Here is a 21,546-nt window from a genome sequence, read left to right on the forward strand (position 1 = left end):
AGACGGCAGAGAGTGGTAATAAATGAACACTGCTCTACATGGACTAATGTTATTAGTGGAGTCCCCAAGGAGCTTGATGCTGGACCCATTGTTGTTTTGTGTATTTATAAATGATATCGATGAAGCTATATCAGGCTTAATGTCCAAGTTTGCAGATGATACAAAGGTTGGCAGGGTTGTTATTGATAGTAAAGACAGTATGCTATTGCAACAGGATCTCAAAAAGTTAGGCAGATGAGCTGAGAAGTGGCAACAAGTTTAACACCGACAAATGCAATGTACTGCATATAAAAAAAAAAAAAGGGTAAAGTGCAACCATTATCAACCCACTGCAGGATGGAAGCCTCCTCAACAATTCATGCTGAGCTGAGTGTTAAGAATATGCGGGAGTGCAGTAGCACACGCTCGTTGAGTACTGCATATAGATAGCAGTAACCCAAGAGAAAATACCAACTAGGTGGTACTACACTCAGGAAGATGGAGAATGAAAAAAAAACCTGGGAATAATTGTACAGTCAGGTATGAAGTTCTCTCTGAGCAGAGCAGAGCAGATCATCGAGTTTTGTCAATGATATATAGGAATTTTGCTAGCAGAGACAAGGAGCCGATTGTACCTTTGTATAAGGCAATGGTCAAACCACACTTTAGTACTGCGTACAGGTCTGGAGGCCTCATTTTAGGAAGGATGTAGAGCTGCTGGATGAAGTACAGAGAAGGGCAACAAGGTTAGTGAGACATGGTTACGAAGAAACGCTTAAGTTCTGCAAATTGCAGCATTTGGAGACTAGGCACCTGTGAGGTGATTTGATTGAGGTATATAAGGGCTTGAATGATGATGGGATACTTCTGCTTGCTCAGATTAAGAACTTGAGGGGGAGTAGATTCAAATTGAGGAAAGACAGCTGTAGAATAGATGTGCAGAATTGCCTTTAGTCAGTGGGTAGTTGCTTGCTGGAACAGACTTCTATCTGGTGTTGTGGAAGTTGATAGCTTAAATAAATTTAAAGCTGAACTAGACAAACATTTGGAGTGACCGGATGGGAAGCCAATGCGCTAATACCGTATAAGCTTGCTTTCTTGAATCATATGCCTCAACTAATGCTAATATCATAATAATACCACACATAAGGAGTTATTAATTTAAATTGGGTAAGACAATCCACAATAAATGTGCAGAGATTTGCTTTCAGTAAGAAGGGTAGTTGATTGTTGGAACAAACTTCCACTTGGCGTTGTGGTTTAAATAAATTTGAGAGGAATCAACCAAATTATTAGAGGGGAGAGTGATTTTTTTATTTTTTTTTTATTTCTTTTATTTTTGGCTGATTGTAGTACTAGCATTGTAGGAGCATCACCAACCAATGCCATATTGCTCTGAGTATACTATCTTAAATTGTATGGGTTCTGTGGTTGATTTTCTGTTTGCTGGATGAAAAACCAGAGCCGTATTCTCTGGTTGAAACAGAAGTAATAGTGTAGATTTCAAAAAAAAAAGAAGAAAAACCACCAGCTGTCCATTTCAGGTGTATTACAGGAAGCTATAGACATGTTAACCCAGTTTTCTTTCTACGTGTACTGTTTGCTTAGAGACTTATCTGTGAACCAGGTTAAATCCTTGTCCATCCTTGGAGGGTTGCAATTTTGGGATGGGCAGGCTTTTTCAGCCTCAAAACTAGCATGCTTTATAGATAGTGCATGCATGTGTGCATGGGTTTTAGAAATAATGTTATAACTTATAATTTCAGAAGACATGCACACCAGTCATTATAGCAGGTTCCTGATGCATTAATATTTCTGATGCTGTTTTATTTTTATCTCCAACTACTAATAGGTTGACTAAAATTGTCCTGCTATGTCAATCCTAAAATTTCGCCCAATTTGCTACTCTTACTTGCAAGGTCTTGCTGCAAACAGCCTGTAAGCAGTTGTGATTGAACTTTGTTGATTTCAGTTGTGATTTATTTACTGTTTAGCTTTCCTTCTGACTTTTGCTTTTGTCAGTATATTTTATCCTCATGTGCAATTCATTCATCTCACTTTTAATTTGGAGTAACTCTCGCTCATGCAGCACAGTTCATTGGTTAATGGAGATGCTGAAGGATTTAAATTTCCCCCTATTTGTGTAGAGATAATGAATTGTAAGCATCTTAACGTTTCCTCCAGTTGTTTGAGGCTGTGGAGCATCCTGGTATTTAGTTCTTTGGAAAAAAGTTTTCTTAAAGTACTAAATGAACTACTTCTTGCAGCATTTTATGTATAGGGATGAATTTGATTGTGAAAGGTTTGACATATTTCATAGCCTGTATCAAAAGGAGTTTAATGTAATCTGCAAGGATGCTCATTAATTCTGCACACTGGACAAATTTTAAAAGGTTTTCTGTTTGTTTTTCTGTCCAGCTATCATTTTTCACATCTTAGTTGAAAATGTTTCAGTGTTGTTGTGTTAGCCTGTGGAATCTCACTGCTGGGCAAAGGTCTCCCCTGACTTTCTCCATTCATCTCGGTTCAATGCCAGTCTTGTCCAAGTGGGGCAAGTGTTTCAGTGTACCTATATTTATAGTCTTCCAAGTATTGCAGTCCAAAGTTTCAAGGATTGCATGTGACCTCATTTTCTAAATTATTCTGTGAAAGTATTACTGTAGTTGTCTGTTCAAGACCTTGAATGGACAACAACATTCCTCACAAGTATCTTTACAAGTACCTTCATTCAGTAAAGCTTTATTATTATTTTTGCTGCCTAAAAGCATCACACTCAAACTTGCACTTTCTAGACTTTTCCAATCTCTTGATATTGATAGATGTGCATGTAGGCATATTACAATAATTTTGATACAAATTTAATTGTGAGTTACTTAGAGCTTATGTCTGAACAATGATTCTGCAATTAAGTTACACACTTAATTGTAGAATCATTCACTAGACATATGCAGCAAGTAAGGTAAAAGCGGATTTCATCAGGCTTTATGGTAAGTAGAGCCATTACCACAGTAAAATAATGGACTTCCTACTTGCAATGACTAAGATGATAACTATGCAGACATGGGGGAGCAGGAGCGATATTCCTAACTTTGCCACTACTTGACTTTGTCTGTAGCTTAAAGTGCTGTATTGTCCTAAGCAGATTATTGCTATGTTCAATTGCTGAATCTACTATAAGCAATAGCAATGTCTAAAAACTATAAAGAAATATACTAACTGTCATCAAGAATGTTATTAGCAGATATTATATTCAGATTCTGGTCTTCATAAGCACTTTGTCAATAAGTTATTCATGTATGATCCTTTCACCTTAACTTAGATATTTCAGTATTTTAACAGAGCACATAATTCAATAACTGACTACTGTCCACCAAATGTAGGCAACCATGTAGGATGATTGGTAGAATTTCAGCTTACATACATATTGAAATGACAATCAAGAGCCAACAGAACAAAATCTACTTTGGCCAGAGCAAAAGGCTATATTAATCTATAGCATCATTGCATCAACTTATATCAGAAAGCAATATCATGTTAATTTCACCTTCATAATATAATATCATGTTAATTCACCTTTAAATAACAAAAAAATAAAAATAAATAAATAAACAGATAACAAAACTGTACCTGAATTATAATAGCCATATTATTCTGATGATTCATCAACTTTAAATGATACAAATTCTGCACTTCTTTTCTTGCTTTGTATCTTCTCCAGAGTGACTGAAAAATAACTGCTGCCCAATTTTTCTTTTTCATCTGCTGTTTTTCAAGAAACGACTTAAATGCTTTCTGAATAATGGAAGCAGCCATATTTTTTTGCTGGGGGGGGGGGGGGAGAATTAATAATAATCAGTTCCTTAAATTATTTTTTTCCAATTTAAGTTTCAGCTTCTGGACATCATGAATAATTTTTTTTTACATAAAACAAGTCTAAAAGTTAACTAAAACAATTAATGATACATGAAAGAGTAATCTGGCAATTTCAATTCTAAATGGAAAATATATTTTTTTTATCTAGTGGTGTCTGGTAATTAAGCTTTTAGTTATATTTCAAATTGAAAATGGAATTCCAATATAATGAAAAACACTTAAATGACCTAATATTTGGGGGGGGGGGGTAAAATATATCAACTCTTTTATAGTCCTCAACTTTGCTTTTCGGGTTTTTTTTTTTTTTTTTTTTTTTAATGAAAATTCCAAACATTTTTGAAAGGTATTAGAACCTATATTACTTATTACCATTCATGAGTTGAAGGTTGAGAAAACAGAAGATACTTGTTGATAATTAGACTAACTTCTGTAAATTATAATTTTCAGGAGATACATGTGAAGGAAGGTTGTTGTAGGAAATGGAAGTTGAATGGATAAATAATGAAGAAAAAAAAAAAAATTTTGGTTTGTGAGTGTGAAGTTGGATAGTAAATGAATACTGACTGGTTGCATCATGTATTCAGAGCAGTTTGGAAGAGAGAAGGGAAATTATAGAAGCCAATTCAGAAGAACTGTGTCCAAAGGGATTGAGAAACAGTGGGGGAGACTGTAAGAGACAGTTATTAATTAACCTGACTGGCCTCTTAAAAATAGTCTAGAAGCCTCAGAGAGGTTTTGGGGGCATCACTCCAGATTTTTTACAGAGTGAGTAATTGTTTTAAAAGCAATTTTACAAGCAATTTTAAATTCTACCAATTTAAAAATATTTCCTATAAGAGAAATAACATTTATTCATAGTAAAGGCATGCAGAAACACATGCACTTTGAGCAGACCATGATTCAAGTCAGTGACTGCTTAATATGATTAATGATTGTTTTTTTGTCGATTCATATAAAATCCTCAAACTAGAGGATTTTACAATCCTCATGCAGGAGTACAATAAAGGAAGGGGGGGGGAAGCCCATGCAGGGATATCTTGGGGAGAGCAAAGTTGGTTTTTGAGGGCTGGTTTAAAAAAAAATAAGAGTGAGTGAGTTCCTTAACTCTGGGTTGTCAACCACACATTTGAGATCCTTCTGCGACCGGGGTAATACATTTCTGAAAAGTATTGCATAGGAAAAGGGTCTAATAAAATAGGAAATAAAGAGAGAGAAAAAAAAACATGATATGTTGATAAAATATAGGAAAAACAAAGTAAACTTAATTTATCATTTCCACAACATAAGATGAAAAGATTAATAATACAATAGTGGGGGGGGATAAGAACACGATAGAACATACACACACACACACACACACACACACACACCCTATCTTCTTAATTTGATAATGCAAATGATGGTACTCTTCATCTGTGGTTGGCTCTTCAGACTTGATCGCAAATACAATTAAAAGGCTATATTGCAGTGCACTTAAAGAATGATTGCCACTGAACTCATGGAGCCTTTCCTAATCTTACAGCACACAAGGACATGCAATTTGGGAACAAATGCTGTTACCATCAAAAAAAAAAAAAAATACTCATTGGTACACATATACAGGGTGATTCAGGAGGAATAGTAAATATTTTGGGAGGTTATAGTATTGATTATTCTGAGTAAAAAAGTTCATATAAGCATGTATCCAATTTTCAATTGATACGGAGATACAGCTGTTTTAAACTGGCAAGCACAGCTCCCTGAATCAGATGTGACCAAGAAGCAGTTATAACTTAACGATGTTTGGTGTTAGAAGTGCTGTTAAGAATGCCACACGCCTTCACTCATGCTGAATATGCCGATATGGTGTTTGTCTACGGTTTTTGTGATGGAAGTGCTACTGCTGCTTGTAGAGAATACCGTCAACGGTTTCCTAACCACAGAATACCGAATTCAAGAGCATTTACACCAAACTGCGAGACTGGTACAGTTCCACGCACTGAACTTTTTCAGAGTTCAGAATTTTTTCTAAATGTGCAAATGAACAAAATGGGGATGAAATAGAACACATTCTTCAGTAGATAAAATGTAGTCCTACTATTAGCAAACAAAGAATTTATATGGGTATCAGTGTTCCACAGAACTTGCATCCATTTCACATACATCAGGTGCAACACCTTCAACCAGGAGATGACACCCAGTGATTGGAATTTTGGTGGTGGGTAAATGCTAATCGCCAATTAATTCCTTAATACTGTTCAGCAATTAAGCTACTTTCACCCGTGACAGTATCAATGTGTAACTCTCATAGGTGGTCAGACAAAAAATTCACATTACACTGTAGAAACAAATTTTCAATATCGCTTCTCTGTAAACATGTGGTGTGGTATCATCGACAATCAGTTGATTGGACCTGTTGTGTTACAAAATCGCCTTACAGGGCCCACTTACCTAGAATTTCTGCAAAACTAACTTCTGCTACTATTGGAGGATGTTCCCTTGGCTACAAGAATTGGTATATACTTTCAGCATGACGGAGCTCCTGCACATTATACCCATCTGGTGATACAATATCTAGAACGAACTTTCCCTGAATGATGGATCAGCCACTGTGGTCCAGTTAATTGGCCACCAAGGTCTCCAAGACCTTACCCGATTAAATTTTTGTTTGTGGGGATGGATGAAAAGTGCAATATACAAAGAAAAGGTGAATACAAGAGATGAATTGCTCACTCGCATTTTGGATACTGCTGTCCGAATAAAGGAATGCCAAGATGACTCCAGAAGAACAACACGTCATATTACCACAAGATTTGCAAAGTGCATTGAGGTTGGCGGTGGGATTTTTGAACATTTATTGTGAACTGTAAAAAATTTGTCAATTATTTGTGTTTTGTATCATTCAAGAAGTCGAAGTCAATAAATACAAACTATGTCTTTTTTTTTTTTTTTTTTTGGGTAGTTGTTGGCGCATGGGCTTCTGTGGCCATAATGCACCTCCCAAGGTTTTTGCAGTATTTTGATACCAAGCCGAAGGCGGGATTCGAACCCGCGACCTTTGGGTTGCCAGGCAGGCACTTTACCCACCCGGCCGGCCTATAAGTCATTTATCGTTCTTTAATACCTCATGATGGCTTTATGCATGCCAATTTCAAACAGCCGTATCTCTGTAACCATTGAGAATTGGATACATGTTTATATGAACCTTTTTACTCATAATAAATGATACTATAACCTCCCAAAATAATTACTATTTCTCCTGAATCACTTTGTATATACACAGCATTGCATGTGAATGTGTTGCCAACTATCTTTGCAATTTGGGTTTTTCATTGACATTTATGATGTTCCTGGAGGTATTTTTGACTTGTTTTTGATTACTGTAATTAGCAGTATCAAATTAAGATTAAACCTGGTGTTAGGGAAGGAGTGTCTTTCCCCCCCCCTCGTATGTTATAGAAGTGGAAAATGAAGTTTACTGTGATTTTTTAGATATTTTATTGCCTGTTATATTGTTTTTTCCATCTTTCTATTCTCAATGGAACCTTAATCCTACCAAGTGTACAGAGCAATGTTGGGAAAAAGTTGCAAGGTAGGATTGAATTTGAAAGTATCTTCAATTCCACCCGGACACAATAGGAAGGAGTAAATTTTCAGAGCCTTGTCAATCAATTCAGCCCTGAAGAGAATATGCAAGGCACATTGGGTAGAATTTTTCACAGCACGGTCTGTGCATGTTAACAGGAGACATGGGTTTTTCAAGGGTGGGATTACACTTAAATAGAAGGGAGCAATAATAATTCCTGATTATATCAAGACAGTATTAAGTGTGTTGGAAAACTGCTAGCTTGGGGGCTATGCAGAATAATAGATTAACTATAGCCACAGGCAGAAGTGAAAGTGATTCTTGCATTGGTTCTATTGGAGCATGTAGCAGCTTAGAAAGCAAGGGGTCAGGGATTTCAACCCTGTGGGTCATCATAGAAAGTAAATACGTGGTTGTGTTATGGTAACTAAGAAGCGGTGAATATAAACTAAAGCTAGGAGCACTGTAAATAAATTTGAAGTACTGATCAAGTCATCAAATTCTGACATTGTAGGGATATCAGTGACATGGTATTATTCATATATAAGAGATGTAGAGTTTGAATATGTGGAGTACAATGGTTAGGAGCTAAGGCAAAAGATGAGAAGCCTCTGGCAAAGAAAAGCAGCAAAAACTTCTTTGCTTATATAGAAGAAAAGGGATGAATCACATTGGTCCACTTGATATTGATGGGCTTACTATAGATGATCCTGCTCAGGTTGACAAACTGAATAGGTATTTTTCCACCATAAATTCATGAAGAATTCTTTAGGTAAGGGAATGCCAGAAGTTTATGAAATTCTGACAAGGAACTAAATGATTTTGTGATAACTGAGAGGAAAGTCAAAGAGAAATCGCTGAAGCTAAACATAAAAAAGGTGCCCATGGATAGGATCTATCCAATTATATAAAAGGAAGCAGCAATGGAGATAATAAAAAAACCCTTAGCCATAATTATGAGAGCATCGAGTTTAGAAATAAAAACACTAAGTTGTACTTATGTACAGGTGACCCCCGTTTAACGCTGATAATTCATTCCCAAAAAACAGAGCACTAAGTGAATCAGTGGTAAGCGATCACCATATTCCCGTAAAGTAACATATGTATTTGTAAGTTGAAGTCTGTGCCGTAGGATATTTCCTAATTAAAAGGGATTTTAATTCAAAATCCCCGCAGCATTACCACCTGACAATAAATAAAGTCAACCAATCATTCGCTGCTTTGAAGCCTGGCATGTTTTTTTTTCTTCTTTTGATATGAAACTTCTTTTAGGCATTAGTTTCCAAAAGAAAAAGTCGTCCCATTTCATCTATGTTAAATACTTGTTGAGAAGTTTAACACCACTTTCACTTTTCAATAATTTTTAGAAGTTCTTCTTTGAAAGTTTGGGCTCCTTCTTGATCTGTGCTTGCAGCTTCTTCCTGGATTTTAAATCTATCTTACCAGCCCTTACTACCTTTAAATGGTTCCATGTTTTTTTTTTTTTTTTTTTTTAATATATGATAACCATCAGATCATCATATAGGCTAATCGCTTTTTCTTTAATAATATTTAACTTAACAGAATTGTGTGTTGCATATTATCTTCAATAAAATTATTTAGAAGTCTCTCCATTTCAATTATAACAGCCGGCCTAGTTGCTTGAAGTAGAACAGTTGTCTTTCCCACTGCTAAAATTAATTCTTTATTTTTTATAATTGTTCTTACAGTTGAACCTGCCAGTCCTAAATTATTGCACACATCCACTTGTTGTTGAACGGAATCAATTCGCTTCAAAACGTATAATTTAATTTTCAAATTCAGTATTTTTCTTACCTTAGTAGGCTTCGTACCTCCTCCACACACTGTTCCTTTTTAATTCTTATCAGCCATTATTAATCTTGGAAAATGTAACTGCGTTGCATTAATTGTGATACAATGTTCGAGTAAACTGTCCATTACAGATGTCTAACACTGTACCGAGTGATGACTATACTTCGGATAAATGCATATAATGCAAATATTACAAGCAATATACTTGATAATTTTTTAAAATGTTAATCTTGGAACCACGTAACAAGTCACCATAGTGCAATTAAATTAGCGTGGGAAACATTGCTATTCATTTTCAAGCTACTGACTACATCAGGTGAAATGTTCTCAAAAATTCAATCTGTATGTTGGTAAAAGAGCGTTATAGTGAGTTGTGACACTGATAGAGTGAGATAGGGGTTATAATATAAGAACAGCGTTATAGCGAATCAGCGTAGGGCAAACCACGTTATAACAAGGGCCTGCTGTATTTTTATTCATAGGTAGCAAAATAAATGGAACTTTCAGCCACAATAACATGTGTATAGGCCTCAAGAAAGGCTTAAGTTTTCAAATTGCAGCACCTGGAGAGTAGGCACCTGTGAGGTGATCTGATTGAGGTGTATAAGACCTTGAATAGGTTGAGCAAGCTGAATGCTGATGGGATTCTTCCTCTTGCTCAGTTTAAGAACCTGAGGGGACAGTTTCAAATTGAGGAAAGACAGTTGTAGAATAGATGTGCGAAAATTTGCCTTTAGCCAGTGGGTAGTTGATTGGTGGAACAGACTTCCACCTATTGTTGTGGAAGTTGATAGCCTAAATAAATTTAAGGCTTAGCTGGATAGGCATTTGGAACAAATGGAGGATTGAAATGGGAGGGTTTTTTTTTTTAAAACTTCTGGAACCTGGATAGTGAAGTTCTTGTAAAGCCAGGAACTGTAGAAGTTCTCCCTTTTGGAATGCCATGTGATGCACAGAGCAACTAAAAGTTGTGTGTATAGTGTGTTCACGTCTAATGGCATCAGGGGTTCTCCCATCTCCACATAATATACGTTGTCATGTGAAACAGTACACTGTTGAGGCCAGGGATTTAAAAGTGTGTGGGCTTTGGGAGGTGTTCATCTTGCCATTTAGTCGTTGGGCCCCTAATGGAATCCACTGTTGCCCACACTGAATCCCTTGAAGGCAGAAGCAACTAAAGGTGCGAGTCTATTATGAATTTATTTCAAATGTAACCAGCCAATGTTTGACAAAACTTTTGCAAATGACTGTGGAAAATTTTCTGTTAGCCTGCAAGTTGTTACTGGAACAGTCTTTTAGCCAGTGAATTGTTACTGCAACAAGTTGCATCAGCAGGTGGAGAGAGGCTGACAATTAGAAGAAATTCAAAGGTCAACTAGATAGTTACCTATACAAGGAGAGAAATACCAGGTGGTTATAAAATAAGTCTCCCTATTCAGGGAGACTCTAGTGTCAAAACGGTGAGAGGTAGCAATGTGAAAATTGGTGGTATGTCATTTAGAATACAGGGAAATGATTTGTAGAAGAAAAAAATATTAGTTCAAATTTCCGCCACCAGGGGACAAACGGCACTGCACATATATAAAAGTTGTCATTTACTTCAAGACACGCTGCTTACGCAAATGAGATCCTGTTAGATAAAAGCAGAAAGGCCAACACCAGTCAGTAACCATTATGGCTTTTAAAAAAAAAATTAAAAAAAAGGGGGGGGGGGCTCTTTTAGTATAACCTTTCTACCAGAATAATAGTAATGTTAATGCAACACTATGTGAATATCATAAACTTAAAAAGGTTTGCATAAAGGACCTTTGACACTGTCAGTGGGGCTTCAAAAACTAATAAATTTGAAGTGACCGGGGAGTTAGGTGTAATTCCATGCAGACAATTACACCTAACCTAACTCCCTGTAGATTTCTAAGTTCTGATATTAAAATCTAATCCTAAGTTAAGTATTTCATCTCATGTTTACAGTGCCAATTTCTCCAATGGTGTCAGATATTAACAATTTTTTTTTCTTCTACAAATTGCTTCCCCCATACCCTAAATGACATACCCACCGATTTTCTCAGCGCTATTTCTAACTGTTTTGACACTAGAGTCTCTTGAACAGGGAAACTAATTTTATATCTGCCAAGTATATAATTTGTCTATTTTTTTTTACTACTACTAACTTTTTTTGGCTGGTGCAGCAAAAGCCTGTTACTTCCTTGCACTATATGGCTAATACAAATATTAATATGGTATAATATACTGCTGAAAAGATGAACAAAACCATAACAAAAACAGGTGTCTCATAATTTGCGGAAATTGTGATTGACAGTACCATAGGAAATTTTTTTTTTTTATGTAAACCCAAAAAACGAGAGGTATTAGAACCTATAGTACTTAGTACCATGCTTGGGTTGGAGGTTGAGAAGATGAAAGATTTGTTGATATTGGACTTGAACATCTGTAGACTGTAATTTTCAGGAAATACATATGAAGGAAGGTTGTTCCAGAAAACGGCAGTTTAATGAATAAACGAGGAAGATGAAAAGTTGGTTCTGTGAGTTTGAAGTTGGACAGTAAATGGATGTTGGCTGGTGGCTGCACGTGTTCGGATTGTTTTGAAAGAGAGAGCAGGAATTATAGAAGCCAATTCAGAAGAACAGTGCCCATGGAAGTATCTGTAGAAGAGGCATGCAGCAGAAACAGTACATTATAAGACAGTGAGTGGAGAGACTCTGTTAGAGATGAATCATTAATTAACCTAACTGCCCTCTTCTGAATGGAATCAAGAAGCCTGAGAGAGGTTGTGGAGTCACCACCCCATATGTGGGAACAATATTCCACGGCAGGGCAGATTTGCGATTTATACAGTGAGCAGCTGTTTGGAAGAAAAGTAACGCTGAGAGCGAAAGAGAAAACCAAGTTTTTTAGATGCGGAGGAAGCAGTATTTGTAATGTGCTTGTGCCAAGAGAGATTATAAGTCAGGGTAATCCCCAAAAGAGATATCATTTTGCCTAGAAATCGGAGTGTCACTAAAGATAAGCATAGGAGCAGAAGAATCCTTTTTGCGAGATATACGACAAGACTGAGTTTTAGAAGGGTTGAAATCAACTAAGTTGTCTTTGCCCCACTGGAGAATTACCTGAAGATCGGCATTTAAGGGATTGGTAGCAGATTTTCGAGAAGTTGAAGCTGATTGAGCAGGAAAAGGTTTCTCAAAATGGAAAGCGGAATGCAATGTGCTATCATCGGCAAAACTATGGATAGGATTTCCAGTCAGAAGAAGGTCATTAATATACAAGAGGAAAAGAGTGGGGGAAAGAACTGAACCTTGGGGGACACCAGCATTAGTGGAGAAGTTAGAAGGCAGAGAGCCATCTACCATCACCCTCAGTGAGCGATCAGAGAGAAAACTGGATAACCAATTACTAAAAACAGTTGGCAAACCATAAGATGGAAGCTTGTTTAGAAGACCTTTATGCCAAACACAATCGAAAGCCTTTGAGATGTCAAGAGCAACTACTTGTGTTTCACTGAACCTTTCCATTGAATTAGTCCATAAATGGGTAACATAAGCCAAAATTTTTTACCAGTGGATCGACACTGACAGAATCCACACTGGCAATCGTTGATCGGACGGAAGGTTTCTAGGTAGTTTAAGAGTTGGCGGTGAATTGATTTCTCCATTACTTTAGAAAGAGTAGAAGTAATTGCAATGGGATGATAATTGGATGGGAGAGATTTTTCTCCCTTTTTAGGAACTGACTGGATATGAACAAATTTCCAAGCAGAAGGAAAAACACCTTTGGAATAAGTTTTGGTTTTTTTGGAGAATGAGAAACTAAGCCCATATTGCACCGGGATATGCGGTGGTCATTCCCTAACTTTTCCGCATCCACTGTATTTGGTGGTAACGGGCTCGAACTCCGGTCTAATCAAGAAGCGTGTGCTATGCACTGCTGCTCCTTCCCACCTGGCTACAGAGGCGCATTTGAAATAAAAAAGTGAAAAAAGGCGGCAAAGAATAGGAGTAAGTTCAGGAGCACAGGTTTTGAGAACAAGTGGAAAAATACCATTGGGACCTGGAGCTTTCTTAGCATCAAGATTCGTCAAAATCCTTCTGATGGAAGACCACAGGAGGCATTGAATGGAGTGCGTTGGGAATGGTGGGAGGTATTTTACCAAGATCATTAATACATGAGTTGGAAGAAAAATGGGATGCTAGCAGGTCAGCTTTATCCTTGGCTGAAGTGACAACAGAACCATCCGGTTTGGACAGATGTGGGAGCAGAGATGGGCGAAAGTTACGGCCAATAGCTTTGGCAAGAGACCAGAATGCTCAGCTATATTAGGGCGAGAAGCAAGTTTTCTACTCTTAGCCTTTTCAAAATCTAGTTTGGGCTGATTTAATAACTGCTTTACAATTGTTGCGAGCTTTGGTGTACGCAGAAAATGAAACTGAAGAATTAGAAACAAGCCAATTATAATATGCAACATTCTTCTCTTGCCTTAGCACATTTATTGGAAAACCAGGGTTTAGACAGAGGACGAGATTTTAAAGTGGAGTGTGGGATAAAGGATTCCATTCCTGCAAGAATAATTTCACTGATACGATCTGAGCAAACGTTGACATCAGAAGATTTGAAACAGTAATCCGACAAAGGAAAAGAAGAAAAGAAGTCTCGCAGGTCATCCCATTTTGCATTCTTGTAATGCCAAACAACACGAGGTTGGGAATAGCCACGAGATAAAGGTTCCATTGGAGAAGAGACAATCACCAAGTTGTGATCTGAAGTGCCTAAAGGACCTCTCACTTCGACCGTGTACTTAGAAAGATTGTTTGTGAGAAAAAGATCAAACGTATTGGTTGTATGATTAGGATTGTCTGGTATTCTTGTAGGTAAATGAACAATCTGTGCAAGGTCATTAGTAATTGCAAAAGTCTCAGCATCTCGACCAGCTGGGTCGGCGTGATTAGAAAATGGAAGCCAGCTGGAGTTGTGAACATTAAAATCACCAAGGAAAATTACATCACTGTTAGGAAAGTTGGACTGGAGAAAGTCAAGTTGCAAAGAGAAGAAGTCAAAGAGCTCCAAGTGATTAATGGAGTTGGGAGAACGGTAGAGATATCAGATGAATTTGACACAATGCGGTAAAGAGATTAAGCTAGAGAAGATCAAAGAGAGAAGATTCCAAATTGCCAAGTCTCTGACAGGGAATATCAGAACGGACATATGCACAAGTACCATCTTTGAGGTGAAAGGAATCATACAGCGAATAATTTGGGCATCTGAGATTAGCAGTAGTTGAATCAACTGATAGCTGAGATTCTGTCAAAAAAAGTACATGGGGTTTAGCAGACTGCAAGTGTAAATGGACATCGTTAAGATTTGAATTGAGACCACGTATATTTGTGAAATGAATTAGGAAGTGTTTGGGAGGTTTAGATCTTTTCACAAATAAGCTTGCTCTATTAGTTTGACAATTCATGGTGTATTCAATAGTAAGAAAAAGTGGGTGGGACATGCTGTATGAAGTAATGAAATTTTTGGATATGGCGTACACATGGTAAGAATATACCCAGATCCTTGACATAACATGGCCTCGACAATGCTCCCCGCATACACAACTACTCGGACTCCCTCCAGTCACTATCTGGCAGAGTAGAGGTAGCAAGATTATACACTAGCTGATCCAGAGGCCTCCTAGAGAGTTACCAATAGGTTTGGTCTGGTGTACTAACTAGCGGCCGGCCTGCGAACACCGTTTTAGAGCTGTACCCTCGAAATGTAAGGAATATTGGATCTCGCCACGATGTTCATCATAACCTCAAAAGTCATCAATCATACTGCATGATAGAAGAGATAGGGAAGGATAACTCAATGCAGTAGTTGAAATAAAATAAAATTTTGTATGTCTTACCCTGTATTTGGATTTGATTGTAAAGAGATGCACACTGCTCTCGCTAATCAGGTGCAAAAGTACTCAGCAATAAGGCTTGGGCTTATGCTCAACTTAGAGATAAATATTTTATCTATGATTCTGCCTAATTTGCTAATATCCTTTTAAATTACACAGCATTATCTGAATGAGTGAATCCATTACATTTATTTTATTTCAACTACTACATTGAAACTCCTATATACATATATACAGTAACTCCCCGACTTATACAATACTCAACTTTACATAAGTTTTAGCTGGCCGGTGCAAACTTAAAAAAAAATTGTGCAAACGCATTTTGCACGCCGTAGGAATAAACAGAGGTATCGTGAAAATATCATAACGTGAACCCAATAACACAATGGTTTCTTGTTTTTTTTTTTTTTTTTGTAATTGGTTCCAAGTTCTTGGAAGTTGAAAATTTCGCTATATTACTAAACTATTTATCTCTCAATTTGGCATAGTTGCCAAAAAAAAAAAAGTTATAGTGAAGTTGTAAATTCCTCTGGTACTCACCATACAGGATATAAATGGAAATTATATATGTATTTTATTAATTTTCTCTTAAAAATATTTTTTGAAATTTGCAGCTTGCTTTGGAATTGATTTCTTTTCTGTGATTACTGTTTTCTCCAAATGTATTGATGTCAGGCACTACTGCTGGTGGATATTCCGTCCATTTGATAAGTGAAGAAAATTTTATATTCCATTCAGTGCATTTTTCACCCACTTAATACTCTCTTGATTGTTTCATTAAATTATACATTATTGGACAATACTTTTTTTTTGTTTATGAACAGCTTCAGTAAAAATAACAAAATTTAATATTTATTATATTTTAATAGCTGTTGAATTGCATATAAAATGGGATAACTTGACATGTTTCCTTGGGGTGGAGGGGGGGGGAAATATATATATATATATATATATATATATATATGGTTTTAATGCACTATTTATATATATATATATAGAGGAACTCCCCAACTTACGCAATACTCGACTTATGGAAATTCGACTTTACGTAAATTTTTGGTGGTCGGTGCAAACTTAATTGTGGAAAGGTATTTTGCAACTCCTAGGAATAAATGGAAGTGTCATGAAAATATCATAATGTGAACCCAATAAGACTTTTTTTTTTTTTTTTTTTTGCAATTCATTCCAAGTCCTTGGAAGTTGAAAATTTTGCATATTACTAAGCTATTTATCTCTCTAAAAGGTCATATTTATAATGGAAATTGCACTATCCTTTCATCGTTATCATATGTTCCATTATAAGAATCAATTTTGAACGCCTTTGTGATATTTTTCTAAAGCATATTTCTGGAGGTCGTGACCAAAAAACAAATTTGCACTTTCCGGTTTATTGGGCTTTTCTGTTAATGCATCTAATTATAAATAGGTAGTAAACTCGATCTTATTGCATTTGCGATAATACTGATAAATGCAATTGTGTGGGTTTTTACGCTATTATTGTGAAATGTGTTCCCATTCAATGAAATCTTCAATCATATAAAAAATAAATTTTCAGAAACTACTCCTCATTCCTACTTACATATTACAATGATGAAGGGAAAGCGACCAATGAAAAGTGCAAGTGCTGGCAGTGCCAAGAAACAAAACAAAATTGATTTAGAAATGAAGATGACAATGATTAAGTACGAAGCAGAACAAAGTTTGTCATCTATTGCAAGGGAATTAGGTCTCGCTGCTTCAACAGTGAATACTATTTTAAAGGACAGTGCGGGTATAAAAGAACACGTCAAAGGATCAACGCCCTTAAGATCAACAGTGATCACAAACAGCGTTCAGGTGCTATATCGAAGATGGAACAGCTGCTAATAATATGGATGGAAAATCAGATTCAGAAGCAAGTACCCCTGAGTATAATGACCATTCAAGCAAAAGCATTTATAAAAATATTAAGGATAAGTACGGCAAATCCCAACCCAAGTTCGTGGCAAGCAATGGGTGGTTTAATAGGTTCAAGCATCGTGCTGGTTTCCACAACGTTAAAGTATGTGGTGAAGATGCCAGTGCCGATTCTGCAGCTACAGAGAAATTTTGTGATGTGTTGGAAAAAATTATTGAAGAAGCGGGCTATTCAACACAGCAAATTTTTAATGTTGACGAAACTGCTCTGTATTGGGAAAAAATTCCGGATTGAACATAGATTGCCAAAGAGGAAAATACAATGCCAGGTTTCAAGGTGTCAAAAGATACGGCCATGATCTTACTTGGGGCTAATGCAGCAGGAGATCAGATTAAAATCACTGCTTGTATGCCATTCTGAAAATCCTTGTGCATTTAAAGGCATCAATAAAGCCATCCTACCCATGCATTTCCGATCGAATCAGAGAGCATGGATAACAATATCTCTCTTTGAGGATTGGCTTAAATGCTGCTTCATTCCAGAGGTTGAAAAATATTGTAAAAACAACAATGTTCCTTCCAAGATGGATATCATCATTCTTCTCTTTCTCGGCGATTGCCTTTTCTCTCTCTCTCTCTCTCTCTCTCTCTCTCTCTCTCTCTCTCTCTCTCTCTCTCTCTCTCTCTCTCTCTCTCTCTCTCTCTCTCGGGGGCAACTCGGAATTTTTTTTTTTTTTTTTAGCTGGTGCAGCCTAAGTCTCATGTTTCCTTGCACTATATGGCTAGTAATAATAATATAATAATAATGGACATCCTACGAATCTAGATGATTTCAATTCAAACATGAGGCATATTTCTACCGGCAAACAAGACTTCACTCATCTAACCATGGATCAGGGTGTTATTTCAACTTACAAGCATACTATTTACGCACATTTGCTCAGGCATTGTCTGCAGTAGACGATGAGAAAAATTTTACATTAAGATTTTACCACGTCATCTTGAACATTAATAAGGCCTGGGCAGAAATTATTAAAAGTTGTTTAAATGGCGCATGGAAGAAAATATGCCCACGGCACGTAAAAGGCTTCAAAGGATTTGAAAAAGACGAATCATATGAAGAAGTTACAGATAAGATTGTAAAGGTTGCAGAGCTACTTCAGTTGGAGGTTGATGCCAAAGACATGGAGGAGCTAACAGAGGAATAATAGAAGGAATTATCTAATGAAGAACTTATTGACTTGCAGGCAGCGATAATGAAACAAGAAAATGCTGACGAAGCTCAAGATGAACCAAATGAGGAGCTGAGACGCTTCATCACCAGAGAGATGGCAATGCATTTCGTGAAATTGCATTGGCAATTTGAAAAGATGGATCCTGACAGCGAATGAGTCTTAAAAGTTAAGGGGGGAATGATATGCTTGCTTGTTACAAAGAAATCTATGATGAAAAGAAGTCACCGTACATCATAAATTAATGTTCTTTCATAAGGTTGAGTGGCTGACCCCTTCTAAATCTCCACAGCGATGTATTTATCAGCTGAATACATTGATTCTGGCAACAATGCTCGAGAGGTAAAATTTACTGAATTTATGCCCATCTCCTCTCTTTTTTTGTAATTTTATAATTTTGAAATTTTTTTGAATTACACGCTTTTGTAATTTTTCCTGCACATGAGATAAAAAATTGAATAAATATAATAAATAATTTTATTTACATGTTCATTGAACATGTCTTTTTTTGATTCAATCAATTCAGCGAGCACAGTTGCAAGTGCTGCACAAGCATGGAGGAAATTCCGACTTATGTAGTGTTTCGTGGAACACAACCCTTACATAAGTGGTGGAATTCCTGTATTCCTATATTGTACTACAATATAGGAGTTTCAGCTACGTGATGGAGTAGATGAAAAACAAATTATTGAAATATTGCAGAGTCGAATCAAATTCTGCACTTGACTAATTCTGTTTTAATTGTGATTGAGCAAAAACCTTGCTGAATTCTGGGGATTAAAGGTAAAAATATAGCCATTTTAACCTTTAATTGCTTGGCTGTCCACTATCAAAAATACATTATTCAGTTTTGAATACATTTGTTTATAAAGATCACTTGGGAACTACTAAGACCCAGTAAGCTTTGAAACAGCTGTCCCTGGCAGTATCTCAGCTTTTTAAATGTTTAGTGGATTCACTTATTCAGGTGATGCTATACATTAAATTTAAAAAAAAAAAAAAAAAAAATATATATATATATATATATATATATATATATATATATCAGCAACTTAGGCAGAACACCACAGATAGCAGTATTTGTCACTGAGCTAAACACAAGCCCAGGCCTTAGTGCCCAGGGTATGATACTCAATTAGTGAGAAGAGAATGTGTCTCTGTTTTGAAATTGAATATCGGTGGTGCACAGGAATTTTGAGTTTAAAAAGATGCACACTGCTCTGAGTCAGGCAATCGAAAATGTAAAATTCCTCTGTGCGTGTGAAAAAAAAAAAATAAATAAAAATAAAAAACAGCAAAAAATAATTGAAAATTTTTCACCTTTTTAGTGCCACCTATATTTTTAATCTTTTCTAAACAAAACTGTGAAAAATTCATGTTCTATATTAAAAATATAATTTTAATTTTTGAAAACTAGAAAAATTCCTAGACTTGTCAGCAACCAAATAAATTAAAAACCACATGGTTCAACATATGCTGTGATTAGATGCCAGCTCATCAGTAAAAGGTGCACTCTCTGTATACTGTTGAAGTGTGCACATCAACAGTATAATTTCAGATAATGCATGAATGTCACAAAGCAAGAGTACATTACCGATCGGAGGAAAGTGCCCAGCAGCAGTAGTAAAGAGCCCTTGCTATCAATAACTGAAGATGACATCTCAATCAACACATGCATATAATTAGGTTCAACTTAATCGTGAATTTTTCCTAATTGTGCACTAATTAATAGACATTTCTGCAATTTTCTCCAGAGAATTCAAAGAAAACATTTTTAAAAACAGCTATTAGAAGTTTCAACTATGTGGACGGAGTAGATGAAAAACAAATTGCTGAAATATTGTTAGAGTCAAATTGAATTCTGCAGAATTGGTAAAAAATATAACAATACTTCACAAAAAATCATCATATTGCACTTGTCCTACTACACAGACCGAACTTACTAGATGGAGACATTATGAATTTTAAATCTGCAGAAGCAAAACAATGCTGACTCTATTGGTAGAAGAAAACAATTCAAGTGTTGTGAGAACATTGACTTATAAAAAAAAAAATGCATGCATCAACATTAATAGTTAAAACCATCAATTCTCCTTTAAGTCTGTTAAATGAACAAAATTTGTTACATTCTAAAACTGCATTAAAAGAAGATTTTTGGTGTTTACTTTGCACAAGCAAACTCCAGATGAAGTCTAACTAGAGGAAGTACTTTTGTTGTGTGAAAAAAAAAAAAAAAACCCATTATCCAAGCAAAAAGAAAACAATACATTAATAAACATTACTGATCCAAGACATTGGTAAATGTCTCAACAAAGATCAAGGAACTGAATTCATAAATGGTTTAGTGACAGTGATACATGGTTTAGATTCTACTAAAAACAACATTGAAATTGCAGAACTAACTGAATATAGAACACCACACAGATGGTCAACACAATATGGTGGAAAAGTATTTTTGGTATTTTTACTGCACTTCTAGTACTTATTGTGCAATTCATTCAGAAAAACAATATAAGTGCGAAAGAAGCCGACAAACTGATGTTTGCAATGCCAGAATTAAGTAGTCTAGGGGCCTCTAACACATTTTTTAGAGGTCCTAAAAATAAGATCACAGAGGCTCTGGACTAGCCATAATTGCATTGTTCTGGGATCTCCCCATGACCTTGAGACCCTAGAATTGTGCTGCACAATTTGAAGCTGATAAAGAGGGCTCTGTGGCAACAGAAAAAAAATAAAGCCGAGTCTGCTAAACATGAAATCCAAAAGTGAAGCTTCTTTGGATTGTGATTAGGCTAACTTATCTATATTTTGTATTTCTGCATTACTTTCTATTTAGTAGTTAAAAAAAATAAATAAAATTATATTGAAAACTTAAGTTATTAACACATTAACTAAGAGTGAAAATTTTTGAAAATCATTTCACAATGAAGATATTCTCAAGAGCAGTCAACAAAAGATTATTCTTGATTATTCAGGTCTGGTGAATCTCAATTTGTATTTTTCTATACAGACAGTAGGGCTTGAGTGTGAAGCAATAGATCCATTATATATTGCTTCTATCATACAAACTTTAGGAAGTACAATAACTATGAAAAATTTTCCCATGACACGATGTACAGAAGAAGATAATCTTGAATGGTTCAAGAAACCTGAGAGTGAATTTCAGTCACTTTCTCTCCATTCTCTAGATCAGTGTTTCTGAACCATTTTGTTGAAGTGACACATCTAAAGACACTGAAATTTTGTCTGAAACACAATCACTACCATACTTACAAACAGGA

At 36.0% G+C, this 21,546-nt stretch overlaps 1 protein-coding gene across 1 annotated transcript in view; it reads right to left on the reverse strand.

Annotated features, from left to right (window-relative positions):
* The window catches only part of LOC150089540 (abnormal spindle-like microcephaly-associated protein homolog), a 309,620-nt gene that overhangs the window by 65,822 nt on the left and 222,252 nt on the right, over nucleotides 1–21,546 (reverse strand). The gene's annotated exons all lie outside the window — the stretch shown is intronic.

The sequence above is a fragment of the Mastigoproctus giganteus genome, chromosome 2 (genome assembly GCF_048544385.1).
Source record: "Mastigoproctus giganteus isolate SK-2022 chromosome 2, ASM4854438v1, whole genome shotgun sequence".
Lineage (NCBI taxonomy): Eukaryota > Metazoa > Arthropoda > Arachnida > Uropygi > Thelyphonidae > Mastigoproctus > Mastigoproctus giganteus.